At 45.6% G+C, this 21,231-nt stretch overlaps 1 long non-coding RNA gene across 3 annotated transcripts in view; it reads left to right on the forward strand.

Annotated features, from left to right (window-relative positions):
- Positions 1-21,203, forward strand: part of LOC308596639 — a 29,809-nt gene extending 8,606 nt beyond the window's left edge. For 2 of the 3 annotated variants that reach the window (XR_014012593.1, XR_014012594.1), the window contains 2 exons: positions 194-326; positions 20,817-21,203. This is a non-coding gene — a long non-coding RNA (uncharacterized lncRNA). Of the gene's footprint in view, positions 1-193; positions 327-14,429; positions 17,664-20,816 lie in introns of those variants that run through there. The other variant, XR_014012595.1, reaches the window with a different exon arrangement.
- The last annotated feature ends 28 nt before the right edge of the window (positions 21,204-21,231 follow it).

The raw sequence follows: 21,231 nt of genomic DNA on the forward strand, positions 1-21,231 counted from the left end.
GTGTTAAAGAAACAGGCTGTACTGTATTGGACTTTCCTACGATTTCCCTTTCAGATCCTTTCATACAGTGCTCAAATTACCGGGGTGGAGTGATAGACAGGAGAGCCCTTCCAGGTCTCTTACCTTTTGTGACGTTTGAACCTGAAATTACACAGATTCATGCAGCAATCTTATTTATGTACTTTAATGTCAGGCATTAGAAATGATTACAGGTTGGAGCCTTACGGTGGGCTGCAAAGAACTGCACATAGATTTCAGCATGCCCAAGGAACTTGTATTTTGCAAATTGTTGCCCCCGCCATCTTGCACAGCAAACCACTTTTGAGGTAAGTTGATTATCAAAAGGTGGTGTGTGTGTGTGTGTGTGTGTGTGTGTACCATTCAAATAAAAATAAAAAACCCTACCAGGCATGCTCAAATTAGTCCTCAGCATCTCAGTTGTTAGTTTCCAACTAGACTGCCTTTAAAATAAGTACATTGATTCAATGTACAGTACCTCTAAAAACCTATCTTGCCCTAGGAAGAACATAAAAGTAAAGGTAAAGGGACCCCTGACCATTAGGTCCAGTCGTGGCCGACTCTGGGGTTGTGGCGCTCATCTCACTTTATTGGCCGAGGGAGCCGGTGTACAGCTTCCGAGTCTTGTGATCAGCATGACGAAGCCGCTTCTGGCAAACCAGAGCAGCGCACGGAAACACTGTTTACCTTCCCGCCGGATCGGTACCTATTTATCTGCTTGGACTTTGACGTGCTTTCGAACAGCTAGGTTGGCAGGAGCAGGGACCGAACAATGGGAGCTCACCTTGTCGTGGACATAGCACATAGTATGCTCCAATAAGCCATTTCTAAAAGTTATTGCATCTCTGAAAACCCTAGCAGGGTACTCAATTTTTATTTACCTTAATGAGAAACAGACTGGACAGATAGCTGGAAAAAGAAGCGGCAAGAGTCCACAAGACTTTCAAAGGGATTGATGCCATTATGGATGTCAGTTATCAGGCTCAAAATACTCTTCTGTTGCCATGGTGTTCAGATCTATTGATTCTTTTTTCTTTGGTAAAAGTTGCTGAAAATGCTATTTATTTCACAGTTCTCTCTCAGCTATCGTATCTAATTTAGCAAAACGAGCTCTCCATGTAAATCACAGTTGCAAAACTGGTTTTAAGGTCATTTGAATGTATTTCTGAGATTTTGATCGCAGATATTTTATCTGAGATATCTGAAACAGTGCAAAAGGCTCAGTGGGGTTTAAAGATCTGGATGTAGGAATGACCTGGCAAAGAAGAAAAGGAAAGGAGGAAGACAGCTTATCCTGTCACTTTTCATATGTGGCCCTCAGGAAATACCAGTACCTAAGGCCTATATATCTGCATGGCTAAATCCTGACCCTCCCAAAGGAACACCTACACATCTGCTTTGTTTGCCTGCATGACCTACAGATTCATAAAACTAATGATGAGGTGGGGGGAAATGGGGGGTTGAAGAGGGTCAGTTGGGCAGGGGATAGAGAAATGTCCCTATTTTCATCTGAGGAATTGTTGGAGGGTGTGCAAGCTGCTATGCAAAGCACAATTCAAAGTGTTGGTGCTGAGCTTTAAAGCCCTAAACAGCCTCGGCTCAGTATACCTGAAGGAGCATCTCCATCCCCATCGTTCAGCCCAGACACTGAGGTCCAGCTCCGAGGGCCTTCTGGTGGTTCCCTCCCTGCGAGAAGTGAGGTTACAGGGAACCAAGCAGAGCGCCTTCTTGGTAGTGGAACACCCTCCTATCAGATGTCAAGGAAATAAACAACCACCTGACTTTTAGAAGACATCTGGAGGCAGCCCTGTTTAGGGAAGTTTTTAATGTTTGATCTTTTATTGTGTTTTTAATATTCTGTCGGGAACTGCCCAGAGTGGCTGGGGAAACCCAGCCAGGTGGGCAGGGTAGAAATAAATTATTATTATTATTCTGGTTTTGGTGCTGGAGGAGACTCTTGAGAGTCCCATGGACTGCAAGAAGATCAAACCTATCCGTTCTGAAGGGAGTCAGCCCTGAGTGCTCACTGGAAGGACAGATCGTGAAGCTGAGGCTCCAATATTTTGGCCACCTCACGAGAAGAGAAGACTCCCTGGAGAAGACCCTGATGTTGGGAAAGAGGGAAGGCACAAGGAGAAGGGGACGAGAAGAGGACGAGATGGTTGGACAGTGTTCTCGAAGCTACCAGCATGAGTTTGACCAAACTGCAGGAGGCCGTGGAAGACAGGAGTGCCTGGCGTGCTCTAGTCCATGGAATCATGAAGAGTCGGACACGACTAAACGACTAAACAACAACAACATTATTCTGGTTTAAGTGTCAGTTCATTCCCAATGGCCACTAAACTTGCCAACAATCTCATTTTGTGCCTATAACCCAAGAACATTTTCAGTCAGTTTGATCCAGTGAACTCCAGAAGCAACATAGAAGTGCTACTGTTAAAACAACGGTTTGCCTTCACTGCATTCAGTTAGCTGGGTGAGGACTTTCCACACATCTCCTCACTGCTCTGCTTGCCTGCCTCACCCTGCCTGCCTGGTTATGAAGCTTCCCTCACCCTGGGGTATGCACAGTCCCTCGCCAATGGGCCAGTACAAATATAGGATAGAAAGAGATGTGTTATGCAGTCTTGGAAAGTACAAAAAGTTGGAGTCAGCCCGCTTTGCGATTTAGGAGCCCTTGAAATAAAAACGAAAAGAAGGTAGTTCAAGTCATTTGTTTCAACACAATCAAAGTTGCTCTTAAACTAAAAATGGGTCTTCCCAAATGTCTAGGGAAGCACTAAGGCTGCGCTTCAATGCACACTTACTTGGGAAAAAGTTCAGTTGAACACAGTGGGACTCCTAAGTAATCATTGTCAGTGAAACAGGCAATCGTTATATATCTATTGCCAATCAATACTTCCTCTCATAATAGTGGTTGCTTCCCATTTACTAAAACACAAACGCTACAACAAAGTCAGATAAGACGAGGCTATATAAACCCTTCTGAAAACAGAGGTTATACCTCAGACATAAAAGAGAGATGGCTTGAGCTTCCAGTGTGCTTTAAACCAATCAGGAGCAAAGCATCTAGAATTATTAAGTGCCCAACGGGCTGTCAAGTGATTGCAAACCTTGTTGTTTTCCATGATGGAGAGGTGACTGCAATTCTTCCAGAAGTGATTTGGTATTCAAGGAGCACAGGAAAAAGACCTTTGCATTAATGTTTGAATTATTCGTGCTTTGGAGACTAAACATGAACGTAACATTATAGAGGGGTGTGATTTGAATACCAAGTAGGTTGTCTGCACTAACCTGCTTGCATGTCAAAGAACATTGTATTTAGTCACCCACTAGGAGCATGGGTTAGATTTACAAATATACTGAAATCAAGCAAACGTTCAGTTTATGCTGACATAAAACTAAAGTTGTTATGATTTGCATCTGTGGAAATCCTTAACATGTAAAAGACATTTGTATCATAGAAAAACAACCAGACAAACTGGAACACAGAAAAATTGCACAATCTGCTATTTTTTACCTTCTCACTGACAAAATTTAGATTGTGGGGCTACTCAGACCAAAGTCTTCCTTCTTATGATACTCTTGGTGTTAAAGGGAAGAAAGATTGTTTTAACATTGTTTTGAAATAAACTTTGGAAACAAATTTTCTAACAATCCTGTTCACAATTACTAGTAATGTTAGTTTTGCTTATTCATATTTTATTGCACACAATTAACTGCTGATTAGAGGGGTATGTTACCTGCGAAATTATTTTAGTAGGAATCATAGTAGTCACATTTCTTAATGCACATATACACAAGGTGCAATAATCCCGATTGTTGATATTCCCCATGTGCCTTCTTTCAATATCTGCATTTGTCCCTGTAGCCCATCACAACACACTATAACATACATTATTATTATTAATTTATTGAATTTATATACCGCCCTATATCCTGAGGTCTCAGGGCAGTTCACAGAACAAAATCAAAATATAAAACCACAAAATATATAATCAAAATAAAAACAACAACCCAATAACCACCCCACACACAGCAAAAACACACACACAAAAAACCCCAAACCAGTAGATTTTTAAAATAACAACAACAAACCAAAATGTTGCGATTGCTTTCCATCACCAGGTGCACAAGTTGACTCTGTGTAACACCAATTATGCTTTAGTTTTGAACAGTTTTCATAATCTTGGTCTGAATTATAATTGGTAAAACGAGCCACAAAACACTCGGCCAAGTGGAAAGTGAGGGAAGAGTGGAAAGACTGAGAAGTGTGTGAACAAATGTTTGGAAGGCACTTAAAAAGCAACTCCATGCCAGTGGCCAAGTTCCAGCTGCTCAGACTTTGAGCTTTTTGAAGAACTGAGTGAGAAAACTGTTGTAATAGAGAACTGCGAAGAGGAAGTCCACTCTTCAGTTCCTTTTGCCTTTAGATCTCCTGATAGAAAAATAGCATGGTGATTCCATGAAATTTGGTGAGCGTTAGTAACAGGGACACGGATGGCGCTGTGGTGTAAACCACTGAGCCTTGGGCTTGCCGGTCAGAAGGTCGGTGGTTTGAATCCCTGTGATGGGGTGAGCTCCCATTGCTCGGTCCCTGCTCCTGCCAACCTAGCAGTTCGAAAGCACGTCAAAGTGCAAGTAGATAAATAGGTACCACTCTGGCGGGAAGGTAAACAGTGTTTCCGTGCGCTGCTCTGGTTTTGCCAGAAGCGGCTTAGTCTGCTGGCCACATGATCCGGAAAAACTATCTGCAGACAAACGTCGGCTCCCTTGGCCAGTAAAGCGAGATGAGCTCCGCAACCCCAGAGTCGTTCGTGACTGGATTTAACTGTCAGGGGTCCTTTACCTTTTTAAGTATTATAACACACCCACTCTTCCAGTGACAACAAAATGCCAAGCTCTGCAAAACGAGTCTCAAGTTACAAAAACCATATGTTAACGGTCCCCAGATAAGTGAAGAGAAAAGCAAGTAGGATATCAGCCCAGAACAGACAGTGCAAAATGTCCCATACTTCCACTTTCATGGAAGCAACAGCATGGAGGAACATTTGACTTGGAGCAACCATGCTAACAGGTGCTGCTTCCTGGCAGCACTTTTCTGGAAGGTTGTGACATCTGAAAACATGCGGATGACACACAGCTCTACTTCTCCTTTATATCTGCAGCTGTGACGGGGGATGTGCTGAATGAGAGCCAATGAACTGAAGCTCAATACAGATTAAGACAGAGGCGCTGTTAGTGGGTGGTTCCCTGGATGTGATCATTGCCTGCTCTTGCCGGGGCTACACTCCCTCTGAAGGAGCGGCAGCATAGCTTGGGGGTACTCCTGGACAGTGGCGTAGCGTGGGGGGTGCAAGGGGGGCAGGCCGCACCGGGCGCAACATCTGGGGGGGGGGGGCGCTCGCTGCCTCCGGAGTCGCCGAAGAGCCTCGGGCGCAGGCTGTGCGCGCGTCCGGGCTGAAGGCGCCCGGCAGGCAGCGGCTCTCAGCGCTCGCCGCGGAGGACGCGCCAGGCAGCCCCTCCTCACATATCATTCGGCAGCCTGGGGATATAGATCACCATATTCATACCGAGGCTGTATGGGAAACAGCCTGGAGGCAGACGACAGGGAAGAACGAACCAACAGTGCGCATTCTGATATAGATATACTATACAGACGATGCAGTAACGAGCGCGCGCGCACACACACACACACACATGCAGTGACAAGCCTGTGGTGCTTGGATCCTGGCGCGCCTGCGCGGCGATTGGAGGGAATGCCCGAGTCAGGTGGCGTCTCACGCGTGCCCTCCTCACAGCCCCGCCTCCGCCGCTGCTGCTGCAGCTGCTGGGCCGTTGCATTTTCCTCGCCTCTCTACCCCCCCTCCTCCAGGCAAGCGGCGTCGTTTGGGCGGCAGCGCCAGCGGCAACTCGCAGGTTAGGGGTTGGGGGGCGCAAATTACGTGCCTTGCCCCGGGTTAGGGGGCGCAAATTACTTGCGTTGCCCCGGGTGCTGACAACTCATGCTACGCCGCTGCTCCTGGATCCTTTGCTGTCAACTGAGGCTCAAGTGGCCTTGATGGCACTGAGTGCCTTCCATCAGATTTGGCTGGTGTGCACCGAATTAGACAGGGATAGCCTAACCTCTGTTTTCTATGTTATACATAGGGCTTCCGCAGAAGATGGTTTGGAAACTGCAGCCGGGTTGCTCTCTGGAGCAAGACTGTCCGAGCTCCAGTCCTGGTCTGGCTACACTGACTATTAATCAGCCTCTAAGCCCAATTCAATGTGCTGGTATTGACCTATAAAGTCTTATGCAGCTAAAGACTGTTATATCTCAAAGACCACATCTCCGCTTATGAACTGACTTGGACCCTGCGATCGCCGTCTGAGCTTTTCTTTATGTGCTCCCTCCCCACGAGGTCTGGATGGTGGCAGTATTTTTAAAGGGCCTTTTCAGTGGTGGCTCTGCAGATCCTCCTTTCACAATACAGTGGTACCTCTGGTTACGAACTTACCGTCATTCGTTCTGGAGGTTCGTTCTTAACCTGAGGTGCCACTTTAGCTAATGGGGCCTCCCGCTGCCGCCGCGCGATTTCTGTTCTCATCCTGAGGTAAAGTTCTTAACCCAAGGTACTACTTCCAGGTTAGTGGAGTCTGTAACCTGAAGTGTTTGTAACCTGAGGTGTTTGTAACCCGAGGTACTACTGTACATGGAAAGCAGTGAAGCCAGGACATGGTGGAAGGAGCAGACCCAAAGAACTTGCTCCTGCTGTCTCCTTCAGTCCTGTGAAGCTTGAGCACATAATAGGGCTAGGGCTACTGTTGTACATCAGAGTGCTCCCAGAGGGTGGTTGTTGTTTTTTTAAAAATGCATTGGGCCATGAAATCTTTATTCTTATTCACCTTTGAGATTTTCTTCCTCCTCCACCCACTACCCTGTAGCTCAGCCTTTGCCTCTTTCATGAGACCATGTGTGTGGGGATGGTTGGGGCAGAAGATTTTGCAGTTTTAACTAGGCCAGAATTCTTGTAATGAGCAGGCATCTCTGAACATTGATTTCTCAGGAATGTGTTCTATTAGCTTCTAACCATTCTGATAAAAAAGCAATGTACAGCTCAATAATCACGAGGAAACAAAATTAGCCAGTTGGAAAGGAGGAGGCAAAGATTGAAAAGCCAGTGATAATTTGAATGTTGGACTTTAAGCCTTAGAGGGGAGAAAGTCAGGACTACAGAGATCTAGGTCAGGTTTCAGAGCCATAAAATTCAGATTATGGGTAACCAACTTCTGTTGGGGGTATACTTAGATCCAGAAAGCACGCAGGAGCTAAGTAATGGCAGATAATCATTCTAAATTCCAGCCGAATTTCAAATCCCTCATTCAGCTTCCTCAGGCTAAATTATCCCAAGATCCAGAACGATCTTTCTTAATGTGTTGCTTTTATTGTAATTGATGCTCTGAATACCAACCGATAAAATGCTGGTAGCTACAATACATTCCTTTGTAATTGTAGCTTGTTCTCCTTATAAATGAATACGTACTTTTTCCACATTAGATTTATTTTATATAAAAGATGACAGTAAGTGACATTAATCATAAGGAAATAGCTAATGTAAAAAATGCAGTATTTCATCATTAGTCATTCCACTAACTTCTGGACATTTCTTCTTATTGCCTGAGAAAAATAAGAATCATAGAATCATAGAATCATAGAGTTGGAAGAGACCACAAGGGCCATCGAGTCCAACCCCATGCCAAGCAGGAAACACCATCAGAGCACTCCTGACATATGGTTGTCAAGCCTCTGCTTAAAGACCTCCAAAAAAGGAGACTCCACCACACTCCTTGGCAGCAAATTCCACTGTCGAACAGCTCTTACTGTCAGGAAGTTCTTCCTAATGTTTAGGTGGAATCTTCTTTCTTGTAGTTTGGATCCATTGCTCCGTGTTCGCTTCTCTGGCGCAGCAGAAAACAACCTTTCTCCCTCCTCTATGTGACATCCTTTTATATATTTGAACATGGCTATCATATCACCCCTTAACCTCCTCTTCTCCAGGCTAAACATGCCCAGCTCCCTTAGCCGTTCCTCATAAGGCATCGTTTCCAGGCCTTTGACCATTTTGGTTGCCCTCCTCTGGACACGTTCCAGTTTGTCAGTGTCCTTCTTGAATTGTGGTGCCCAGAACTGGACACAGTACTCCAGGTGTGGTCTGACCAGAGCAGAATACAGTGGCACTATTACTTCCCTTGATCTAGATGCTATACTCCTATTGATGCAGCCCAGAATTGCATTGGCTTTTTTAGCTGCCGCGTCACACTGTTGGCTCATGTCAAGTTTGTGGTCAACCAAGACTCCTAGATCCTTTTCACATGTACTGCTCTCAAGCCAGGTGTCACCCATCTTGTATTTGTGCCTCTCATTTTTTTTGCCCAAGTGCAATACTTTACATTTCTCCCTGTTAAAATTCATTTTGTTTGTTTTTGCCCAGTTCTCTAATCTGTCAAGGTCGTTTTGAAGTGTGATCCTGTCCTCTGGGGTGTTAGCCACCCCTCCCAGTTTGGTGTCATCTGCAAATTTGATCAGGATGCCCTTGAGTCCATCATCCAAGTCGTTGATAAAGATGTTAAATAAGACCGGGCCCAAGACAGAACCCTGTGGCACCCCACTAGTCACTCTTCTCCAGGATGAAGAGGAACCATTGATGAGCACCCTTTGGGTTCGGTCAGTCAGCCAGTTACAAATCCACTGAGTGGTAGCAGAGTCAAGACCGCATTTTACCAGCTTCTTTACAAGAATATCATGGGGCACCTTGTCAAATGCCTTACTGAAATCAAGGTAGGCTATATCCACTGAGTTCCCTTCATCTACCAGGCTTGTAATTCTGTCAAAAAATGAGATCAGGTTAGTCTGACATGACTTATTTTTCAGAAATCCATGCTGACTATTGGTGATCACAGCATTCCTTTCTAGGTGCTCACAGACTGTTTGCTTAATGATCTGCTCCAGAATCTTCCCTGCTATTGATGTCAGACTGACTGGGCGGTAATTATTTGGGTCCTCTCTTTTCCCCTTTTTGAAAATAGGGACAACATTTGCCCTCCTCCAGTCTGCCGGGACTTCGCCTGTTCTCCAGGATTTCTCGAAGATGACTGCCAGTGGTTCTGAGATCACATCTGCCAGTTCTTTTAATACTCTTGGATGCAGTTCATCTGGCCCTGGAGACTTGAATACATCTAAACTAGCCAAGTATTCTTGTACTGTCTCCTTAGTTATTCTGGGCTGTGTTTCCTTTGCTGAATCATTTGCTCCAAATTCTTCAGGTCGGGCATTGTTTTCTTTATCGGAGAAGACTGAGGCAAAGAAGGCATTGAGGAGTTCAGCCCTTTCTGTGTCCCCTGTTTGCATTTCACCATCTTCTCCTCTGAGTGACCCCACTGTTTCTTTGTTCTTCCTTTTGCTACGAACATACCCATAAAAGCCTTTTTTGTTGCTTTTAACCTCTCTAGCAAGCCTGAGTTCATTCTGTGCTTTAGCTTTTCTGACTTTGTGTCTACACGTGCTGGCTATTTGTTTGAATTCCTCTTTGGTGGTTTCCCCCCTTTTCCATTTTTTGTACACATCCTTTTTTAATCTTAATTCAGTTAAAAGTTCTTTAGATAGCCACCCTGGCTTCTTTAGGCACCTTCCATGTTTCCGTCTCATTGGTATTGCCTGACGTTGTGCTTTTACTATCTCCCTCTTAACAAACTCCCAGCCATCATGAACTCCCTTTCCTTTTAGTATTGCTGTCCATGGGATCTCACCCAGCACTTCCCTAAGTTTTATGAAGTCGGCTTTCTTAAAGTCAAGAAATTGAGTCCTAGTATGCTTGGCTGCTCCTTTCCGCTGTATAGTAAACTTCAGAAGAGCATGATCACTCGCGCCTAATGATCCTTCCACTTCTACCCCACTAACCAGGTCATCAACATTGGTTAGGACCAGATCTAAAATGGCTGTTCCTCTTGTTGCTTCTCCCACTTTCTGGACAATGAAGTTGTCTGCAAGGCCAGTGAGGAATCTGTTTGACCTTATGCTCTTGGCTGAGTTTGACGTCCAACAAATATCCGGGTAATTGAAGTCCCCCATTACTACTATCTCCCTTCCTTTTGCATGCTTGGCCATCTGTTCCAGGAAGGCATCATCTATGTCCTCCGTTTGGCTTGGGGGTCTATAGTAAACTCCCACAATGAGGTCTCTGTTATTCTTCTCTCCCTTAATTTTGACCCAAATGCTCTCACATTGGCTTTGAGGTTCTAAATCTTGGATCTCTTCACAGGTATACACATCCCTGACATATAACGCCACTCCTCCTCCTTTCTTGTCTGGTCTGTTTCTCTGAAATAGATTGTATCCCCCCATTATTACATTCCAATCGTGGGACTTATCCCACCAGGTTTCAGTGATGCCTATTATGTCATATTTAGTTTGCTGTACCAAGAGCTCAAGCTCATCTTGTTTATTTCCCATGCTTTGCGCATTAGTGTACAGACATTGAAGTCCATTAATCATTCCCCCGTGTCTCTTATTTAAGGATTTTTTCCTCCCACCACTAGGTCCGCGTGCTGTTTGCTCCATTTGGTCTATGACATTTGGATGATCATCTTCATTAATTGATAGACTCCTACCTTCAGGAGCACTGTCTCCCTCCCCCACATTAGTCAGTTTAAAGCCCTCCTGATGAGGTTTCTGAGATTTTTGGCAAAAACATTCCTCCCAACCGTTGTGAGGTGCAGCCCATCACTTGCCAGAAGTCCATCTTCAAGAAACTGCAGTCCGTGATCTAAGAATCCAAACCGTTCCTGTTTACACCATTTGCGAAGCCAGCTGTTCACTTCCACTATTTTCCCCTCTCTCCCTGGGCCACGTCGTTCAACTGGGAGGACAGACGAGATGACAATTTGTGCATTTAGTTGCTTCAATTTCCTGCCGAGAGCCTCGTAGTCTCTTTTGATCTTCTGGAGGCTATTGCTTGCAGTGTCATTGGTTCCCACATGAACCAAGAGGAAGGGGTATTTGTCAGTGGGTTTTATGATTCCTTGCAGTCGTTCAGTTACATCTTGGATCTTAGCCCCGGGGAGACAGCACACTTCCCGAGACATCTTGTCAGGCCCACAGATCACTGCTTCTGTTCCCCTCAGTAGGGAATCCCCTATCACCACTACACGCCTCCTCTTGGGTTTGGTCGGGGTTCTTCCGTGAGCTGTCCGTTCCAAGGTCGCCTGCACATTCCCTGAGGACTGACTTTGCTGCTCGTCTTCATATACCTGATCGACTGTAATGAGGGAGAGATCCTCAAATGGAGTCTGCTCTTCGTCTTCCATGCTGGGGGAGAGGACCTCAAAGCGATTGTGTATTTCTAAACAATCAGAGTGAACCCTGGGCCTCCTACTTCTTTGAGTCACGTTTCTCCATATATCTGGCTCCTGTGTTGATGAACTAGCCTCCTTCTCAGGGGAGTCCCCTGTCTCCTCCTTGGTGGGGACGGTGTGCTCTGTTGCTTCCAAGAAGAGCTCCAGCTCTCTAATTCTTTGGAGCGTAGCTACACGTTCCTCCAGTTGCTGGACTTTGTCTTTTAAAAGGGCAATCAACATGCAATTGCTGCAGGTGAAGCTGCCTGCAACCTTTGGCAAGATGGCAAACATTGCGCAGGAATCGCAGGCGACTGCAGCTGTTCCCTCCCCTTCCATCTTGAGATCGTGTTGTTGGGGGTGGCTACAGAGGTCCTCCATCATAAAAAGCTTGAAGACAGGACAAATAACTTCGCCCACAAAAAAAAACCTAGGTCTCCCCCAACAAACGTTTGAGACTAGCTCCCCTAAATCTAAAAGATGGATATAACTGCGCGCGCCACTAGGCGCGCGCCGCTGCCCTACAAACTCTGATAAGCTCCTCCCACAGCTAATCCCCTGCCTCAACAGAAACCCTGCCCCCTCTGACCTTTACACAGGGAAAAGAGCTAATCAGCCACAAGAAACACACACACACAAGAAAACCCTTTTTGCTCCTTCTTCAACTGCTGCCCTACAAACTCTGAGAAGCTCCTCCCACAGCTAATCCCCTGCCTCAACAGAAACCCTGCCCCCTCTGACCTTTACACAGGGAAAAGAGCTAATCAGCCACAAGAAACACACACACACAAGAAAACCCTTTTTGCTCCTTCTTCAACTGCTGCCCTACAAACTCTGAGAAGCTCCTCCCACAGCTAATCCCCTGCCTCAACAGAAACCCTGCCCCCTCTGACCTTTACACAGGGAAAAGAGCTAATCAGCCACAAGAAACACACACACACAAGAAAACCCTTTTTGCTCCTTCTTCAACTGCTGCCCTACAAACTCTGAGAAGCTCCTCCCACAGCTAATCCCCTGCCTCAACAGAAACCCTGCCCCCTCTGACCTTTACACAGGGAAAAGAGCTAATCAGCCACAAGAAACACACACACACAAGAAAACCCTTTTTGCTCCTTCTTCAACTGCTGCCCTACAAACTCTGAGAAGCTCCTCCCACAGCTAATTCCCTGCCTCAACAGAAACCCTGCCCCCTCTGACCTTTACACAGGGAAAAGAGCTAATCAGCCACAAGAAACACACACACACAAGAAAACCCTTTTTGCTCCTTCTTCAACTGCTGCCCTACAAACTCTGAGAAGCTCCTCCCACAGCTAATTCCCTGCCTCAACAGAAACCCTGCCCCCTCTGACCTTTACACAGGGAAAAGAGCTAATCAGCCACAAGAAACACACACACACAAGAAAACCCTTTTTGCTCCTTCTTCAACTGCTGCCCTACAAACTCTGAGAAGCTCCTCCCACAGCTAATTCCCTGCCTCAACAGAAACCCTGCCCCCTCTGACCTTTACACAGGGAAAAGAGCTAATCAGCCACAAGAAACACACACACACAAGAAAACCCTTTTTGCTCCTTCTTCAACTGCTGCCCTACAAACTCAAAGAGAGTTGACATGGCTAAGATTAATTCTGTGATGCCCCTGTAAGTTCTTAAACTTGCTTTCAAAAACAGCCAAATCAAGCAGATGGACAGTGTGACATATCCCCAGAGTTCTTTAGAGAGTCCATACCCCTCTCCTTTAATCTGACACCATTGAGGGTCACTAGATAAGCCAACATAAATGGGTTTTGGGTTTCTCCAGCTTTACCCCAGGACAAAACCTACCTAATATCCCTGAAAATTATTAGCTATCACCACATAGTCAATATATACAACTATAAGACTCTCAAGTATCAGGATTTGCAGAGAGGGGATTTGAGTATTCTGAGAATCATCACTTTGTCGTTTCCCAACCTATGTCCCACCAACAACTCAAAGAGTTAACATATACGCATTCAGTAGCTTGGCTTAAAAGCTCTCAAGGAAACAACACAGGAATTGATCTTAACCAGATCTGAACACATTAGATTACTCTAACCTAAAAAGTAGTTTTATTAACATTGCAATATAAATATTGCAGTCAATAAAATCAACAAGCAAAATGTTGGTTCTAGCTTCTAAGGTCTATAACCTCTGCTTATAGGAAATTAACACCACGGCAAGACCTAAATCAGGATATTAGGTAGGCTGAAACAAAGGTCCGCATTTATTTTTGCCCCCAAAGGGAGGGAAAAGGGAACACTGGAATCTGGATGTAACAAAAATGCCAGATGCACAAGTGTGTGTGTGTGTGTGTGTGTGTGTGTGTGTGTATTTCAGGGATGTGGAACTTATGGCCCTCCAGATGTTGCTGGATTGCAGCTCCCATCATCCCTGACCATTGGCCATGCTGGCTGGGGCTGATGGGTGTTGGAGTCCGAGAACATTTCCAGAGCTACAGGTTCCACATCCCTGAGTTTGCTCCTCTCTTCCTAACCCTTATGCTGGATACTGAAGTGCCATTCAAAGGCCAGAATAGAGTGGGGATCCGGTGAGCCAATTGGCACGGGACTACGATTTTATGGGGGGATACTCCAAGCCCTCCTGATAGAGGCAAAGGCGGACCCTTTGGTATACATTATTGAGATGGGGTCTCCCTTTCCCACCTGGCCTGGACCTATTCCCAGCTTTGCACAGCCCTGGCCATTCAGGCAGAGTTCTTAGACCTCTGTTTTCAGTTACATCCGCTGTGCTGGATCCCAAAAGGGTAAGGTGAAGTGTGAGAGAAGTGCTGTACTCCAGTGTTCAATAGGTTCTGTAAACATTGCACATGAACGCAGCCGACACATAGCAGTGTGTTTGATATGCCAATCACGCCCTGCTCAAAATGAAAGGTAGATTCGCCCACGTCTAACCAACCACTGTCATAGATATGCTACTATGGAAGGGGGGTGGCGGGGGAGAGAAATCTTTCTGATTTAGCAGATTGTTAGCAGAACTTTTTCAGTTCTACTGCTGTTGCAGCAAGAGTGACTTGGAAAAGCTTCACATGCAGAGCACTCAGGGCTCCAGGAAGGACTACGCCCGACTGCTAAAATACCCGGCAAAGTGTCCTTTAGTAACTCTCGGTTGGATTCAGTCTTTGCAAGAGATGCCCCAGGTATGCGAGGTCATCGTCATGTTGGATTAAGGAAGGCTTCTACTGAGACAGTCCAGTGTGTCTTGACTTACAGCCTTCCCATTTTCATAGAATCATAGTATTGTAGAGTCAGAAGGGACCCTGAAGACCATCTAGTCCAAACTCCTGGGATGCAGGAATATGCAGCTGTTCCATATGGGGATTGTTATGTACTAAGCTTGGATCCTAGAACAATAGGCAGGTAGGAGCCTAGAATGCAACAACCGATTGGCTTGCAGGAGAAGACCAATCAGGCTCCAGGAAGCAGTGAATCAGCCTATTAGGCTGGTAGGATCGTAGAATGCAACAACTGATTGGCCTGCAGGAGAAGACCAATCAGGCTCTAGGAGGGAAACAGAATCAGCCAATCAGATGGGACTCATTGTGTAAATAATGTATATAAAGGCCTGAGGTTTGGGGAGCAATTCAATCACTGTTTTACAAGCTGCAATAAAGAACATGAAATCACTGCAGGACTCTGAGTATATTTCAGGGATCAAACCTGCAACTTTGGCATTACCACCACCATGATCTAACCAGCGGAGCTATCCAGTTGGTTATTTCGATGAATTGCTGTATTTCCCTTTTCTCTGCCAATGGCTATGGTTTCCAGGCTATCTTGATGGGACTTCTCATCTGGTGAAATTTGCTACATTGGCAGTTATTGTGATGTTTTCCTACTAGATAATAGTCAGGTCTGGGGACAGAGGGAATTCTGTATAAGGCTAGTTTGCTTTGTTTAGCTCCACTAACGAAAAGTCTTCCAATGAGAAAGGGCAGGGCCAGCAGCCTTCTTAGATTACTCTGACCCATATCCAGAAGAATCAGCTTCTAATCCTTACCAAGACCTGCAACTAAAACCAAGATACAAATATGTATAATAAATCTCTACTTGTCCATATGTTGCTGTTAGCTTCGGAAGGACTATTTTATATTTAAGCAAGGATTTGCCTTGTAAATTTAGTAGCCTTCACATAAAGATTCCCCCACCTCACCCCACTTTTTTCTCTCCAGTTTTTTCCCAAACACAACTTGAAGGTATTTTCTCATTTTCATCAGTGCACAGTCTTCACTTGGTAATTCTAACAGCCGCAAAACACTGGATGGCCTCATCTTGTGCATGCTGCACACAAACACTGGATTACTCTAATCCAATCTAATTTCATAGGATATAGAGTCCAGTCTCTTAAGACATATGTCTGACCTAGAAGGGCAAGTATATTATTGCAAAGCACTTTTACAGCTAGAGGCACACACAAAAAAGATTGCAAAGCTATAACAATGGATAGTGTATGATTATTCATTTCGTCATCCTCTTTCAGTAGGGAAAACTAGTTTTAATTAATATACAACCCACATTAGCAGACCAACAACACTCTTTTTAGGTTAAGGCTGTGTACACACCAAAGTGTCAATGTGCAGCTGAGTCACATTGATCCAATTTTTCTGTTTGTGCTTTTGTGCATGTTCATTCATACACGAGAGCTTTCCATTGAACCTGTCCACACCAGTAGGCATTGGTTGATGGGATGTATTTGCATTGAGTTTTGTTGCCCCAACCCTTCAATTAGTACTTCCACACCCTCCCCCAGTTCTGGCAACCCGAGGTCCTTGGTGAACATGAATACAGGTATTTGTTTACCTGTGTGCATGGCCATCACACACACACACACACACACACACACACACACACACACACACACACACACACAGGTTTTCCAATATATCAGACTAGCATAAAATGGCAGGTTTAAAGAAAAGTGTGTGTGTATTGTGGCTAACCCACTCTCTCCACCACAACAAAAGCCTTATTCTTATATTATTACTATATTGTTCTTATAGATACCTACCATGCTTCAGCTAGGGAAGGAATCTACAGGAGAGATGTTGAATACAGTGGTACCTCGGGTTACATACGCTTCGGGTTACATACGCTTTGGGTTACAGACTCCGCTAACCCAGAAATAGTACCTCGGGTTAAGAACTTTGCTTCAGGATGAGAACAGAAATTGTGCTCCCGCGGCGCGGCAGCAGCTGGAGGCCCCATTAGCTAAAGTGGTGCTTCAGGTTAAGAACAGTTTCAGGTTAAGAACGGACCTCCGGAATGAATTAGTACTTAACCCGAGGTGCCACTGTACAATACTTGGCTGCAGAGAAACACAATGGGAAAGGAGCTCTACATTTAGAGTTTTAAAAGCGAGAACCAACCCCTTAGCTTAGGCCTGGAAATGAATGGGTGGCGAGGGGTGAAAAGCGTTCTAAGATTCTTCTAAGCTAAACTTTTCCTGCTGCTCATTGATGATAAAACCATGTTACAAGTGGCCTGTTTAGCTTGTTGATGTTCCAATGTGGGTGTATTGCCTTTCCAGGAAGCAGCAATTTTGCAACAGACTGCTGTTCCAGAACTCTTCATATTTAGCACAAAAATCTTCTTACTTGGACAGGTTTTCTTTTCAGGTTGCTTGGCAATTGCAAGAGTGTGGGCGTCTGACTCTCCAGCACCTCTTGCTTAGATTTTATTGTGTTCTTTCTCTCTTTTATTCCATATTTACAGAAGAGAGTTGATCTCTCTGTGCGTGTTTGATTTAACCCCTGTTATTATGGACTTATAGGCACATGTATGCATATGTCTGAAAACCCTTGTAGAACAGCAGACGCTAGCAATTCAAAAGCCGCAGTATGGTAATAACTTTACTAGAAATGTCACAATATTCTAATATTTGTTACAGTTCTTCAGGCATGACAATACAATGGCCCTTCAGCGTACTTTAAAAGCATTTGTTATGGTTACTTCTTAACTCTTACAATGGTGCAGTTCTGTAATTTTAGACTTTGAAATGGTCTTATGGGGAATCCACCTTTAGAAAAATAACGTATATTAATTCAAAATGTAGGGAGACAACCCTCAGACCCTCCCCAAGTGTCCCCATTTTCCAAGGACAGCCACGGATTTACAGAAGCCGTCCCAGTTTCTGATTTGATCCCTGAATGTCCTGCTTTTTCCCTATGGTAGGACGTTCCTATTTTCAACGGAGAAATGTTGGAGGGTGCGCAGTTTTGTGGCTCCTCCAAACCAAGGAGATAACTATACGACCTTCAGAAAACATCTGAATGGGGAAGGGTTTTTAATGTTTAATGGGTGGCATTTAAATAATAATAAATCTTATTATTACTATTTGTCAGGGGCTGCCTCAGGTCTCAGCTCACAAAAGACCAACGCCAAGCTCTTCTTATATACAAGGATGTTTATTGCAGTTCATTATTGGTTCCACAACCGAGGCGTGCAGCCCCGCGTCTTTTAGCCTAGACGTTTGAAGTCCCCTCTGAGTCGGTCCCGCCTCTACACCAGCTTAAGAGGCTTGTGCTAGACCACCTCTTCCTGTCCTTTCTTTTCCGCAGGGTCTTCCTGCCCCCCTGGGTTCCTTCCCTCCTGCTTTCCCCTGACACGGATCCCTCAGATGCCTGCTCCCCCCTCCTTCGTGCTTTGGGGCCAGGCTCCTCCTCCGGGCTCTCTGCATTTCCGCGCGCCTCCACATTTGAACTTGGCGCGCGTTCGCTACCCCTGACCTTCCTTTTGACAGTTACACTACTCCCTGTACTACTCTCCTCCCCTTCCGGCAGGACGTCCTGCCCCGATCTCCTTCCCCTGTCTCCTTCCTGCTCTGCTCCGTGTGTCACACTGGGAACTCCACCCTCTTCACTCCGTTCCTCCTGGGAAGCCGACCCCGATCTCCCACTCCCACTCGGGGTTTCCCTGCTGCTTCCCTGCTCCTGGCAAGTCCCCCCTGTGACCCCCCTTGGCTTGACCAGGGGCGCCCCCTTCTGGGAATCCTCCGATTCACTTGAGAGACTCATGGAAGACCTCAAGTCATTGTCATCCTCTTCCTCACTGTCCTGGGATTCTTCCTCATCGCTCTCCGTCTCCCCCCTCACCAAATTCAAATTCAAAACTTTATTAGCAAAGCCAACAGGCCACAGCTGTACAAGAGTTAAAAGTGAGAATAGGGATAAAAGGAAGAAAAGAACAGGCAAAAGGAGGTCCGTCGGGTGAACAGGTCTGTCACTCAGATGGTGGCCCTCAATTTCGCAGCTCTCTCGATGTACCTCGCGACCTTCTCTGTTATCTGACTATCCGTATCAGATAATAGAAAATACAGTGTAATGTCTGGTGAACGGCCGGGGTTGGAGAGAATGAGTGGAGTAATAATCTCATTCCTTAGGTCTTTATAAAGGGGGCAAGTGAGAAGGACGTGGGACACTGTTTCCGTGTTACCATCTCCACATGGGCAGAGTCGTTTTTCAAATGGAGTCTTTTGGTAACGACCTTCGAGTACAGCAGAGGGAAGAACATCCCATCTAGCCAATGTAAAGGCACGTCTGTATTTTGGGATGGTTAGTTTAGACAAATATGAAGCTGGAGAATCAAAATGAGAAGGGGGAAAATAGGTATACCATGGGCACAGTTTCTTTAAGATAGTCAGGTTGTTTTGTCGTTCAATGTCTTTCAGGCGCTGGCCTATTAGACTCTTTGCTTTAATGAGGCCCATTGATAGTAGGGACTGTGAGTGCAGACCGCATGTAAGGAGTTTTTGCTGCACAGTTTTAAACCACTTGCTTTTGTGAGGGTCTTGCATTACTAGCGGCAGTAGACCAGGAGGATTCAGATTAAGACGAAGCCAATAATTAAATGTTCTCTGCCAGGTCCGAGTTTCCACAGATGGAAGGCAGGCCTCGAGTCGTAATGCTGCGTTTGGAACACAGGAGGGGACACCGAGTATCTGCCTTAGAAATTTGGACTGGACAGTTTCGAGACTGGAGCAATGGATCCCCGTCCAGATTTGCGCCCCGTACAGTAACTGCGCCAGAGGTTTTGCTTGAAAAACTTCAAGGGCTGCTGGGATGTATCTGCCCCCCTTCGTATAGAAGAAGCGGGACAGCATCTTGATGCTTTGAGCAGCTTTTTCTTTGGCACATTTTTGATGGACATCCCAGGACCCGGTCGACTGGAAAACGATACCCAGATATTTGAAGGCTTTGACTTGTTCAATTGTCTGGTTATCCATCCTCCAGCTGTACTGTCTGTGTTTCCTTGCAAAAACCATGATTTTGGTTTTCTGATAGTTTATTGCAAGTTGCTCTCTTCTACAGTATGCTGAGAATTCACCTATGAGCCTATTTAAACCTATTCTTGTTCGAGATAGGAGTATCGCATCGTCAGCGTACAAAAGCACTGATATTGCTTTGTCAGCCAGTTTGGGGGCGTGGAAGTCCGGAGATGACAAACAGTTAACCATATCATTGATGTAGATGTTGAATAGAACTGGGGCCAGGATGCAACCTTGCTTGACCCCCTTACTGACAGGAACTGGTCCTATAAGATGGCCATTTAACGAAGTTCTTACATGCAGCACCGTGTCTTTGTATAAACAGCTGATCAGAAATAATAGTCTTTTGTCTATGCTAGAGGTGCTCAATTTGTCCCAGAGTCTTACACGTGGAATTGAATCGAAAGCAGCCTTTAGATCGATAAAGGCTGCATATAACACCCCACGGGATTTTTTGGCATATTTGTCAATTAAATAGGCTAGGGTGAAGCAATGGTCTATGGTGGATCTGCCTTGCCTGAAACCCGCTTGCTCTTCCGCTAGAATAGCTTCGGTTTCCAGCCAGCTAGTTAGCTTGGTATAAAGATGTTTGGCATATAGTTTGCTGGGTATAGGCAGAAGGCTGATTGGTCTATAACTCGCCGGATCTGTCATGGGTCCTTTTTTATAGATTGGGATAATTATTGCCTCAGTCCAACCATCTGGGAGTAAACCCGTTGAGTCGATCCAAGAAAATAAAGACGCCAGCAGGGGGGCCCACCAGCCAATGTTGGACTTCAGAAGTTCGGCAGGGATGTAATCATTCCCTGGGGCCTTGTTGTTCTTTAATTGTGCGATTAAATTCTCAACTTCCTTCGCAGTTACTGCTGGCCAATGAGGTAGGTCCTCCAGTTGAATGCATAGTTTGTAATGTTGGGCTTCCTGGTCATAGAACAAAGATTGAAAATGGCGCAACCACTCCATTGGTTCCACTGTACAGATGGAATTAGTACGCTCCTGGTCCAGTAGACCAGATATGGTTCGCCAAAAGCAAGTAGTATCTTTCTCGTGCGATGCCTTAACCAACCTGTGCCCCCCCCTCACCTGTGCCTCTGTCCCTGAACCCCTGACACTATTATTATGGAATAGGATGTCCCTGTTTTCATCAGAGAGATGATGGAGGATATGAACCCTGCTGCATTTGGGAAGGCTGCTGCTTATTCTGCTGAGTGAGGTCCTAGACTTCTACCCCAAGGTCTTACCCTGATTTCACCACTGCACACAGTAGGTAAAGGTAAAGGTGAAGGGACCCCTGACCATTAGGTCCAGTCGTGACTGACTCTGGGGTTGCGGCGCTCATCTCGCTTTATTGGCCGAGGGAGCAGGCGTACAGCTTCCAGGTCATGTGGCCAGCATGACTAAGCTGCTTCTGGCGAACCAGAGCAGTGCATGGAAACACCGTTTACCTTCCCACTGGAGCAGTACCTATTTATCTGCTTGCACTTTGTGCTTTTGAACTGCTAGGTTGGCAGGAGCAGGGACCGAGCAACGGGAGCTCCACCCC

Source organism: Podarcis bocagei (assembly GCF_964188305.1).
Source record: "Podarcis bocagei genome assembly, chromosome: 10".
In the NCBI taxonomy this organism is placed as follows: Eukaryota; Metazoa; Chordata; class Lepidosauria; order Squamata; family Lacertidae; genus Podarcis; species Podarcis bocagei.